The sequence below is a fragment of the Hemicordylus capensis genome, chromosome 3, assembly GCF_027244095.1.
Source record: "Hemicordylus capensis ecotype Gifberg chromosome 3, rHemCap1.1.pri, whole genome shotgun sequence".
NCBI classification, from domain to species: Eukaryota; Metazoa; Chordata; class Lepidosauria; order Squamata; family Cordylidae; genus Hemicordylus; species Hemicordylus capensis.
This window is the reverse complement of record NC_069659.1, coordinates 157,871,424-157,883,785: the sequence shown is the minus strand read 5'-3', so window position 1 is coordinate 157,883,785 and position 12,362 is coordinate 157,871,424. Positions and strand designations below refer to the sequence as shown.

The following is a 12,362-nucleotide window of genomic DNA, read 5'->3' as shown; positions in this document are numbered from 1 at the left end:
ACAAAACTTGAGATCCCCTGTATGGTGATACCTTAGGGCTGGAATGCAGGCTACATTGATCACATAGCAGTGTTGGTGCTACTAAAATGAGACCTCTCATAGTGAGTTCTTAAAAATTAAATGCACACAATATTTAGAAGTACTTAGGACATGGGTCATCATCATATTGTGGGCAGCATCACGCTACTCAACAGTGACCCTAAGAATATGATGTAGGTTCATGGAGCACATAATGAAGGCACCCATTGTGATGTGTACTTCTAAACCCCAAGCAGAGGAATTGAGAACTTGCCATAGATATGGTGCTTTAGTTGAAATTCCCATGGCTAATATAAGTTGCAGTCCTGCCCTTAATTGGCAACTATGCAATTGATAACTGACTTACTGTAACAATCACTTGGTAAAACAATGCTGTATTTACACTTAGGAGGAAGCTCTATTGAACTTTGTACATCCATAGTATTTTGCAGCCTGACATACAAAATATCAAACTGCATAGCTTCAAGCCTGAATGTATTAAGTAAATGATCACATACAGTACCTGCCAACATACCCCTATCTTCCCATTCACCTGAATGGGAAAATAGGGGCATGCTGGCAGGTATGTGATCATAGTAGGACTTACCACTGTTCAAACATCATGTTTGCATCACAATCATAGGACTGTGATATAAACATGAGGATGTAATGCCTTTCCCCCTGTATTTTATACACATGTACACAAACTTCATTTTTCCATTGTTTTATGAACCACATACACACATTTTAATGCTGTTTTGTGGATTACGTACAGATCAGTAATGCTGAGGTTACTGTAACGCTGTACTGGTCACTCCCAACTAGCCATTGATGCATAAAGTTCTTCTAAGAAAAATGTCTGGGCTGATGATTGCTATCTTTATGTAATCTTAGAAAATAGTGCTATGGTTGAATCATACTCAGATGTTCTTCAAAGGCCTTCCAGAAATACTAATATATTTTTAACAGTAGTAGAAGTAGTTAAGGCTTGTGCTGTGTGCTATATTTGCTGATACCTGATAAGGTGTCCAGATATTACATTTATCATTGGAACTGACATTTCCATCATGACACACTCTCTCCTCCTGCCCCCATGCCAGTTCATGGCCTGACCATGCCTCCTGTTGTATTTCATTCAGTAATATCCTGCTGTTTGTTTGGACATTTGTCACGAGGGAGGCGGGGGGTGGGAATCCTGTAGATCAAGGCTCCTCAACTTTGGCCCTCCAGCTGTTTTTGGACTATAAATCCCATAATCCCCAACCACAGTGGCCAATAGTCAAGGATTATGGGAGTTGTAGGCCAACATCTGCAGGTGGGCTGAAGCTGAGCAGCCCTGCTGTAGAGAGTGTGGAGGAGGAGCCAGAAAGGAAAAGGGAAGAAAAGGAGAAGGAGATAATGGAATTGTTGCTGAATAAACCTTTAGTTAATCTACATAAGATTTCCTTGTGTGTATGAGGGAAGCAGCCTCTGTCTCATGAACATTAAATGTATGATGGCCAGGAGCTGAGCTGAGCCGTCTTGCCAGCATCAGGTGCTATGGCCAGCAGGTGTGGTTCAGTTCCACTCTTTCCTACTCAGTAAATATATGAGGATAATGTCAGAAGAGGACTAATCCATTTACCTATCATGGATCCAGATCCCTGTTAATGGCACACTGTGATGGTTCACCTCAGGAGGTTTTATTGAGAGGAGAGGCAAAGACAAATTCACCATGGCGATGGTTATTCTCCTGACTAATGGCAGTTGCCCTCTCTCAATTAGCATTTATGTATTAGAAGTGCCTATGTTTTTGTGTGGCTATCATAGATACCAACAGTATAGTACCCATGCTGTCACCAGTGATGAGACACAATTCTTCCTTGCCCCATGCCTGGTCAATTTTGGAATTGTTTTAAAAGGGATATTTGTCTATGTTATAAAAGGTGAATGCTTACTTACTGTTATTATTTATTTATATAGCACTGTCAGTGTACATGATATCTTACATGGTTAGAAACAAAAGAGACGTTCCTAGTCCCAAGAAACTTAAAAGTCTACATTTGGGGGCAGTGGAGGGAAGGCAAGAATAAATGACAGTGAATGCAGTTAGGCTATGCTTCAATTGCGGAGAAGGACTAAGGAGTTAAGGCTTCACTGCAAAAGTAGGATATGAGGGAAGAATGTGAAGTGGTGTGATCTATATTTTCTGGGAGGTTGCAACATGTTACCTGTTCTAAGGTCTTAGTCTTTATCCTGCCCACATGCCTCATATTCCAATCTATCTAGTCTTATGTATTGCTTGGATCTGTGTCTGCCCTTCCAATGTTAGAATCATGTCATAATCATTCATCCTGCACTGCTGGTTCTTACCCAGATTTCCTCCCCTTGACCTATTCCTGGATAGTATCAGCCAGAGCTAGCCACCTGATCACACTTCATCTCGGAAGATCAGCTTCCAGGAATCTGCCCAGAGCCTGGGTTTATTGGCCTAAATCAGGGGTGGGTAACCTTGGTCCTCCAGCTGTTTTTGAACTACAACTCACGCCATCCCCAGCCTGGGATGGCGGGAGTTGTAGTTCAAAAACAGCTGGAGGACCAAGGTTCCCCACCCCTGATTTAGGCCAATAAACCCAGGCTCTGGGCTGATTCCTGGAGTTCTAGTTAAAAAACAGCTGGAGGGCCAAGGTTCCCTACCCCCGGCCTAAATCTTAACCTCCTGAAACTATTAGGTATTTCAGACATGGCTCTACAAGGACAATTATTCTGCAATACTTCTTTCCTAAATAAACATATTCACCATTGATGTTCAAATTAGTATGTGTCAATACAGAGTGTTCTTATATATCCTTCAGGCAAGCCACATTAAAATAGTGAGGTTTACCTCTTGACATCACATTCTGGCCATCTGTTCCCACAGAGTCCCTTCTAGCATCTTGGAAATATAACTCAAGCCGTGGTTTAGTTCACCCTTTTGCGGAGGTGTGTCAGGGCCATGTGGAATACTTAGAGATGCACTTACCCTGCCCTTGCTCTGATGCCTATCTGCAACATCAAAACCATAGCTGCTGCTGTAATACCAATGCATGCAGAGGTTAGTCTATGTGATTAGATCTTTTGCATTGTACATAATGGGAGGCATTTACAGAAGACAGGATGCTTTCAGGATAATCAAAAAGTGTATCTCAATGAGGCTGTTCTCACAAGCTGCAAAGACCAGGCTTAGGCATCCGAGCCTGGGCTTGGCTGCCTGTGAGAACTGCCAGGATCCGTGTGGTGCCACAGTACCAAACCCAGCACCGAAGCCTGACTCTTAGCTGAAGTTAACATGCCCATAATACGCCTGTAGCACTCTTAACCTGGCTGTTGGGCTCATGTGTCACAGCGACAGGCACCTAGAGCGCACATGCCTTGTGGGAATCCCCCAGCTCAGTGCACAGGGCACTGTGGAATACTCGGAGGGCAGGATAATGAATCCTGGCCTTTGTTGCTCCGCACTGCCAGGAGTAGGGTGGGTCATGTGGGCACACGGCTTGCATGCAGCAGGGACTAAGAGCAGTCATCTGGGGGAAGGTAGGTTGAACTCTGCCTTCCCCCCGCCATCTGGCATACACAGTCGTGTGAATAGCCCCAGTTAATGCTATTATAATGCATCAAGCATTCAAACTCAAAATGCTGTATATAAATTATATCACAACCCCCATTTTAATGTGACCCATATTATAGCTGGGCACAGAGGTCAAGAGATTAGTGGTTTACCTAACAAGACTATCGTGTGAGTTCAAGGCAAGACTTGAACCAGGGGATTACATGTTAAGCTACACCAGTTATTGCAAGATGTGGATCAAGAATATAATTCATGTTGGCATATTAAAAAAGGGAACAGGAATTATTCTGTGGGTACTTTTTAAAGTAGTTATGCATTAAGGGGGGGGGGGCAAACAGCTACAGTAAGAATAGAGAGAGAAGATCAGGAGATAATAGATCAGGAGACAAGGAAAGAGCTTGTGAGAATATTCTACTTGAACTAACAGCTTTGATGGATAGTCTGTCCAATTCTAATCAAGTTTCATGCAAGCCAATGTATAATGATATGGACTGTTGACACTTTCCTGTAAAACTCATCTCTGATTGGGTAGTTTTCCACATGCCCAATAGCATAAGCCTTCATTCTGTCTCTGATCCCTTGGAAAATTGGCTAAGTGAAAAAGTATAGTGGTCAGAATAATCCATGTATGGCAGTTTTTAGAGTGATGGAACTCTGGATTAGCTCTTATGTAATTTTCCCCATGGAAGAATACACATGAAACACTGAGCTCCAAGCCAATGAAGACATGAAACAAATAATGTGGGGTGAAACAGAGACACAGCTTTATTAGTAACAACTCTTAAAACTTACATCAGGTCCTATCTGCTCTGCTGAATCCTGGTGTATGCACCCTTGTGGGCAAAGCTGAGCAGATTGCTATGATAGCAACATCCCAATATTGTCCTTGTCGGGCAATGTTCTGATCCTTGCTTTTCACAGCCAACCTCTACAGGAGGGTTGTGGAAGCTCCTGGCAAGTCAGCAAACCTTTGAAATTAGTAATGCTGCAAGTGCTTGAAGGAGGTCCTATTCCAGTTGCCCTGCTGGCCAGCCTAGAGGGATTGGTCTGGGCAACCTTTCCTTCACTTCGAGAGTACATTAGGATGTTCACCAATCTTGGCATTCTAGGACTTACCGTATCCACACTATTATGACTAATTATGACTGTTATTTAGCTACTTAAGTATTTACCAAAATACAGTTCAGTTAGTGTGCAGAAAGTGGCCCACCCCACACAGAACCCAACTAATCTGGTTGAAGCAAAAAATGCCTACTTGGCCACTTTGAAAGGTAACCAGCTAATCCTTCCTAGGCAAGTAGGCTGCTACTTTGTTCCACTCTAAGCCACTGGATTGGAGGACCAGCCTAAAGAGGCTGCATCCTTGCTCCTTCCCGACAGCATCATTGCTGACCTCCAAACTCCACCCTCACCCTAATGTCATGCCCTCATGCGACAAAGCCACCACCCCACAATCTGCTGGGGTGTGTGTGTGGAGATACACTCCACATGGTTTTTGAAGAAATATTTGTTAGTAGAAAATGGATTATTCCTATATACTCTATAGCAATGTAAATGTAATTGCTAACTCCAGGGTGTAAGACACTTGAACCCAGCTGCTGATATTCTGCATCTTAACTCCTCTGCCACTGACAACAGTTAAGCAGAGGGATTAAAACCAAGCATGACCACTGGAAGCACTGAAGCCAAATCATTTGCACCTCTCCCCTGGTCCCACATAGAGGCAGCCCACACAGAAGGGTCCATGAACAATACCAAGAAGTGCCCTGAAAGGGAAGAAAAGCTGCAGGAATCTCCACATGAAGACATGCAAGGTATACTGGAAATGTAGTCCTTTCCCAGCACTTTCCCCATAGAACTTCCTATTGAGAGTCATCCCATTGCTGTGCATGGACTACTATTCATGACAGTAAACAGAGGGCGTGATTGCTTCCATGTGTGGCCAGGAGCAAGGTTCAAATGATTCTGCTTTGACTCTTCCAAGAGGAAGAGGAATCTTTGCACAGGCCTAAATGCTAGGGATGCACATGGAACTGGCTCTGTGCACTCCCGGGAGAGTGTGTGTGGGGGGTCGCTTTAAGGGGCAGGGAAGGCCCTGCTTACCTGCCAGCCCCTGCCCCGCCGCTCTTCCCCTGCTGCCCTTGAACCAGCCCTTGCTATGGTGTGCGGCACTAAACTTGGAAACAGACTCTGAATCTGCCATGAACCTATCGTGCAACATTTCCCAGAAGTTGTAGAAAGATTAAAAACCATTCTCTTATGCATTCCACACATATTTAGGGTGCTAAATATGCTTTTATATAGCCCACAAATTGTCAGTTCCATTAAAGTATTATGGTTTATTACCCGTCCTTATTAAAATTAACCTCTGTGTGACCAAATGCATTTTTATACGCTTCTTGTAAGCCTCATTGAGCTGCATATGCAAGAAAAGCAGGATATAAGACTTTTAAAATAAGTTTTAAATAACAAATGTCATTTCCAGATTGGGGGTGGGGGCTACACCAATATTTTAAGATGTGTTATCCTTCAGATGTTTAAATATAAAGAGATGGTATTTCAAAGCAAGATTTTTTTTTATTACAGGGTTAAAGTAGGAGTAAAAAGATCTCACACACTGCACCAGTGATAATGTACAAAAGGGAAGATTTTATGGCAGACATTTGTAAACAAGAGAAAATTTGTAATGTCTGGGTCCAATCACATTAGACCAATATTCTACTGTCAGAAAGAAAGCAGAATGTATGCTAACCACATAGTTACAAATCTTGTTTGTTCTTTATAAATTATCTGTCTATTTTGACATTCAGACAACATAGTTCTATTTTTTATGGAATGAAATAGATCTTGGCAAATCATTGTGAACTATGATTAAAGTTAAGAGCATACAAACATTTTAAAACAAAAAGCTTCAAATTTCACCAGTTTGCTTCTCAGGATAAAGAAGATAACATTCAAGCTGCACCCAATGTGATTAAAACAAAATAGACAAAACTGGCATTTAAAAAGTGGACAATGGGCTGATTCAGATGAATATGGACACCTATATGTGAAAACTCAGGGCCACAGTGAGAATATGCCTGTCCCAATGTCACTAAAAGATGTGCCAAAGCAATCCCAGAATCTCCCCTCTACATGCACTACAAAACCATCTTTAAAACCCAGTGGCCCACCGGGGCGCAATGGGACCCCAAGGAACCAGCATCTGGGAGATGTTAGTCCCTCCCAGTTCAGTGGTGGTATGCCACTAGGGATGTGCACAAAACCAGAAAATCTGCTTCGGCTCAAATCAAACCGGACTTGAGCTGAACTGGGTCCTGTCCAGTTTTGTGCACATTCAAACCGGGGCTCAAAGCTCTACTGGTAAAGGGGGATCTGTTAAGGGAATCTGTTAAGGATTCCCTTTTACCAGCAAAGGGGAAGGGGGGAGGGGGCTTGTGAGTTGTGATGGGAGGGGAGTGATTTTGTACCTTAAAGGTGCTGCTACCACTGGCTGCATCAGCGGCTTCAGTGGCAGTAGCCTTGGGGATCGGTGGGGGTGTCAGCAGGGGCTCCCCCCACCCTTGCCAGAGCAGGCAGGAACTGGGTTAGGCCTGGTTCGGGCCTCTGCACATGTGTGGAGGTCAATAAAATGGCCTCTGCGCATGAGTTGAGGCTATTTTATTGACCTCAATGCACATGCAGAGGCCCAAACCAGATCTGAAATGGGCCCATACTAGCCATGCCTGGTCTGGCAGGGGTAGTGGGGGGAGCCCTTCCATGACCCCCACCCAACCCGAGGCTGCTGCAGCAGCTGCCACAGCTGCCTCTTCCAGCAGCACCTTTAAGGTAAAAAACCATTCCCCTCATGACACAACTCACTTTAGCTAAGGCCCCTGGTCCCCCACCGCCCACCATACTGGTAAAGCAGAATCTTTACCGGATTCCCTTTGAGCAGTAAATGTTGAGCTGGTTTGAGCCAAACCAGCTGACCCAAAACCCTTCAAGCCAACTTGCACACTCCTATACGCCACTGCCTCCAGCCCCTGCAGTACATTGTTGAGTGCACTTAAGTAGTTTTCTTGCACTGCAAAGTGTAGTCAGCCAGGTTTTCCGGGAAGGCAAAGCATGGTTGGTGTAGGAGTTAAGGCACTTGTGGGGTGCTCCAATTGAGTCCCTATCAAGTCCTGACACTTTACAGTTGCCAGATTTCTAGAGAATTTTATCCAAAACCTTGCAGCCTGACCAAATTTCAGTCAAAGCAGTGTTAGCCTACCATTTCACTCCTGCACAGTTTCATTTTTTTTTCAAGTTGTAAGAAATACAGATTGTGAGGCACTTCACATGACCCATGTGATGCTCCAGGAGGGTTTATGTGGGGAGAGTGGGCTTAAACCGCTCTCCCCACACACAAGCAGCCTCCAAGCCCTGGGTGGCCGGATCAGCTGCCCACACGACTACTGGCTCCATCACTGAGCTGGTAGGGGCTGCGGGGATCAGGGGCTCCCCGGCCCCCTGGAAGTCCCATGATACTCCATGCAAGTGCACGGGGCATCCCGGGGAGGTCCCTGAGACTGGGAGGCTTGTTTTAGCCTCCTGGTGGGGGTCTCCACATGTGTTGCCGTGATGCGGACCCGTACCATGGTGGCACACAATCAACTAAACACGGTTAGCGGAGTGCTAGCTCCACTCACCTCTTTTAAGGGGAGGGTTAGTTTGGGTGGTTTGCTGCCAGGAGCCGCATGGCTCCCATGGCAGCAGATGACCAGGAGAAATCGGGCTAGGCTCCCTTAGCCTGATTTCTCCTGGTTGTGAGAATAGAATTGGTTGACAAGATGAGGAAAACTGCTGAAAGTAGTCCCATTGACATTAAAAGGACAAATTTAACCCCCTGCTAACCCCCTGCTAACTTGGCAAAGAGGCACCTTTTAGCGTGGTGATTCTCTTTATTTAGCAGGGGGAGAGTAATTGGCCCTATCCACCCCCAGCACAGTACCTCCAGTGACTGTTACTGGTGTCTATTTTATGTTTCTTTTGATTGTGAGCCCTTTGGGGACAGGGAGCCATCTTATCTGTCTATCTATCTATCTATCTATCTATCTATCTATTTATCTGTTTGTTTATTTATTATTTCTCCATAACTCTGAGCCATTTTTGGAAGGGCGGTCTAGAAATCGAATTATATTATATTATTATTATTATTATTATTATTAAGTGATGCACTTATAAAAGACATGCATCCAATTTTATCCCCTCAACAACTCTGTAAGGTAGGCTAAACTGACAGGATGTGTCTGGCCTAATGTCACCCAGTGAGCTTCATTGTGAGTAGTGATCTGGAGGTAGGTCTCCCTGGTCCAAGTCCTAAAACTCTAGTCTCTATACCACACTGCTTCTCACATGCTCATGTTACATCCTGTGTGTATGCATGCACACACACTCATATGCAAGATGTTTTGCCGGAGTGGAAGCAAAGAATAGGAACTGGAGCACCCAAGTGTAATGGCATTAAACTTGCTGCCCTAAAACTCTTAAAATTATCTCTGGGTATCTAGCAATCTGTTGCATTCTATCTAGAAGTCCTTTATATTTTCTTGATTAGAACGTTGCCCCAGTAGAGATCCTGTAGAGCGGGTGGAGGGTGGAGTCAGAAAGAAAAGAGAGAGAAAGGAGAAGGAGAAAATGGAGTTGTTACTGGAATAAATACTTAGTTAAACAAGATAGTTAAACATAAGATTACTTTGTATATATAAGGAAAGCAGCTATAAAACTCAGGACCAGGTCTCACGATCCGTGAGACCTGGTTTGGGGTGGTGAGCGGAGAGGGAGCCCTGGGCAGCCGGATCAGCCGGCCACACGATTGCCGGCTCCGAGACGGAGCCAGCGGGGATTGGGGAGCTCAGGGGCCGCGCGGCCCCTGGAAGCCCCAGTATGCCCTGCGCAAGCATGCAGGGCATACTGGGGAGACCCCCGTCGCTGGGAGGTGGCTTTTCGCCTCCCCTCCGGGGGTCTACTCGTGAGTAAGCACGGCGGCGCGCTGTGACTATTCATGATAATTAAAACCAGGTTTGCAGAGCACTCGCTCCACAAACCTGGTTTTAAGGCAGGGGTTCTCGAGCGGGTTACCCACTCTAGAACCACCAGGCTCGGCTGTGAGCCCAGTGGTTCTTACAATTGGCAAAAATCGGGTTAGGCTCTCCTAGCGTGATTTTTGCCGATCGTCTGAATAGCCCCTCAATTCTAGCTGTAGTATTCCCTGTAACAGGGATTCCCAGATATTGTTGACTACAGCTCCCATAATCCCTAGCCAAATGCCATCCCCAAAGGCTGTGGGTGCTGGAAGTTGTAGTCAGCAGCATTAGGGAGTCTCTGTTAGAGGGAACCCTGCTTAACAGTACTACTTGTACTTGAACTTGTACTAGCACCCTGGCCAAGAGACGCCTCAGCACTCCACACAGTTAGTTTATGTTTACCGGTTCTTTTTTTCTCCCTCGCTCACTGCAGTCAGTGCATTCAACAAATAGTGAGTTAGCCTAGCTCAGCTTGATCCTCCCCCCGCCCTTCAAGAAGGCATATAGAGTGACCACCCCTAAGGCCAGCCTTGCTTGTAAGCATGTGCACCAGGACTCTGTCTCTGGTTCAGTCAGGAGAACAAGTGAGAATGTGATTTAGAGAGAAGTTTGCAGCAGTCCTTTCCTGGAAACTAACCCTGAGGTTCTTCACATGATTAGTGTGAAGAGCCTCTAGGGGGGTTGTGGGGAGAGCGGGCTTAGCCCACTTTCCCCACAGATGAGCAGACAGTCTGCTCTGGCTGACCACAGCAGCCGCCCACACGACTGCCGGCTCCATCAAAGAGCCAGCCGGGGCGGGGGAGTTCAGGGGCCCCGTGACCCCCAGAAGCTCCAGTCTGCCCTGCGTGAGCGTGCAGGGCATGCTGGAGAGACCCCGGAGCCAGGAGGCTGTTTTTCAGCCTCCCGGCCGGGGGTCTACTCTTGAATATCCGCACCGCAGAGCCGCGCCATGGCTACTCACAATTTTAAAAACTGGGTTTGCAGATCGCTTGCTCCGCAAACCCAGTTTAAGCGGTTAAACCTGGTTTAAGCGGCGGGCTACCTAAGCGGGTTAGCCACTTATAAGCCACCAGGCTCGCCTGCAAGCCCAGTGGTTTACACGAGCTGCAAAAATCGGGCTAGGCTCTCCTAGCACAATTTTTGCTGCTCGTGGGAATAGCCTCCCTGTCTCCCTTGGAAGTTCAGGTTTACCATTGAGAATGTCAGGTTAAATGGGACATTTATCAGGCAATGAACACAGGCACGTTGGGCTGGCAGTCAAAAAACAAAACAAAACACCAGCATTCAAATGGTTAAACTAAACACAGAGAGTCAACTCATAAAAAGTTAATGAAACATCTGTTCCGTGGGGTTAAATACAAACATAAGCAAAGAGTTAGTAACATTTGCAAGAAGGAAAATGGACTGCTGCTTACAGTATCGTTTTTAAAATCAGCACAGTTGGGCTTTTCCAGCCATTGAGGTCCCATTATTTATCTTATAAAGTAGTGTAGCTGTAAAGTTCTTTGAATTTCCCTCCTGCTCCTCTCTTGACATTTTAAAATATCTTGGTGGACTCCAGCATGTATTTCAAACCTATGAGGCAAAGTCACACAACTTTTATTCACATCGTAATGACTTCTTATACATTACGGTGGAAGTGACCTGAAGCACGTAGTCTTGTGAATGGGTTCAGCATATTGTGAAACCCTATTGCCATGACTTTTTCAAGATTAAAATGTTGGGTATATGGCAGATGGACACTGAAGGTTTGTCAAGCCCTTTCTGAAGCAGACCAGACACCATTCAGACACCCCAAAGAAAGTTTAGGACCTAAGAGTGCCATGGTTTATAGTCCTGCCCCTTCCTCAACATCTGACAGTCTGGGACCCTATTCGAATTTCTAAGACCACACTACTGCCCCTTTCCCCACTTCGGTGTTTGAAAGGAACTTGGAAGGAACTTCCTTCTTGTTACAGTATGGGGAACGGCTAGAAGTTAGCAACTGCTTTTCTGTTCCCATGCTTTCCACCATTTCCCCACTGAAATTGGCTTGATAAAGCAATGAAGCAGGTTCCAGCCACTAAAAAAAGTTATGCAATGGGAACATTCTTATCAAAAACACTATTTACTGAAAAAAGACTGTGACAAAAGACATTATATCATTACAAAAAACTCAACCAATTCCTTTGCATTTTTTCAAGATACATTTAAATACTTTTTGAACAGTATATTACTTAATCTTTTGCCAATGGATTATAATCTGTCCTTAACCTTGTTTTTGATGACAAATGGCCATGTAACAAATAGGATTGCTCTTCCAGTCCAAATCTAACAGGCCTATTCATTGAAGCTCTTCTCACGATCAGTGAGAAGAGCTTTGGGTGGGCATGTGAGGAGAGCGGGTTAACGTACCCCTCCCTACAGATGACTGCCAAGATGTTCCTGGGCGGCCAGATCGGCCTCCCACATGATTACCGGCTCTGTCATGCAGCCTGTGGGGGTGGCAGGAATTGGGGATGCCTAACCCCCAGAAGCCCCAGAATGCCCTGCGTGAGTGTGTGGGGCATTCTGGGAGACCCCTGACACCGGGAGGCTTTGTGTTGGCCTCTCAGTTGGGGGTCTCCTTGCGAGTTGCCATGGTGCGGTGACTCATGATCAAGGAAATGGGGTTAGCAGAGCACTCGCTTGTTTAAGGAGAAGGCTATTTTGGTGGGCTAGCCACCATT

General features: G+C 45.5%; 1 long non-coding RNA gene across 2 annotated transcripts in view; it reads right to left on the bottom strand.

The window, feature by feature from the left end:
- Positions 1 to 6,167: 6,167 nt before the first annotated feature.
- LOC128351001 (uncharacterized) overlaps positions 6,168 to 12,362 on the bottom strand; it is a 161,081-nt gene continuing 154,886 nt past the window's right edge. For both annotated transcript variants that reach the window (XR_008319542.1, XR_008319547.1), the window contains 2 exons: positions 11,070 to 11,229; positions 6,168 to 9,206 (listed from right to left, as the gene is read on the bottom strand). This is a non-coding gene — a long non-coding RNA (uncharacterized LOC128351001). The remainder of the gene's footprint in view (positions 9,207 to 11,069; positions 11,230 to 12,362) is intronic.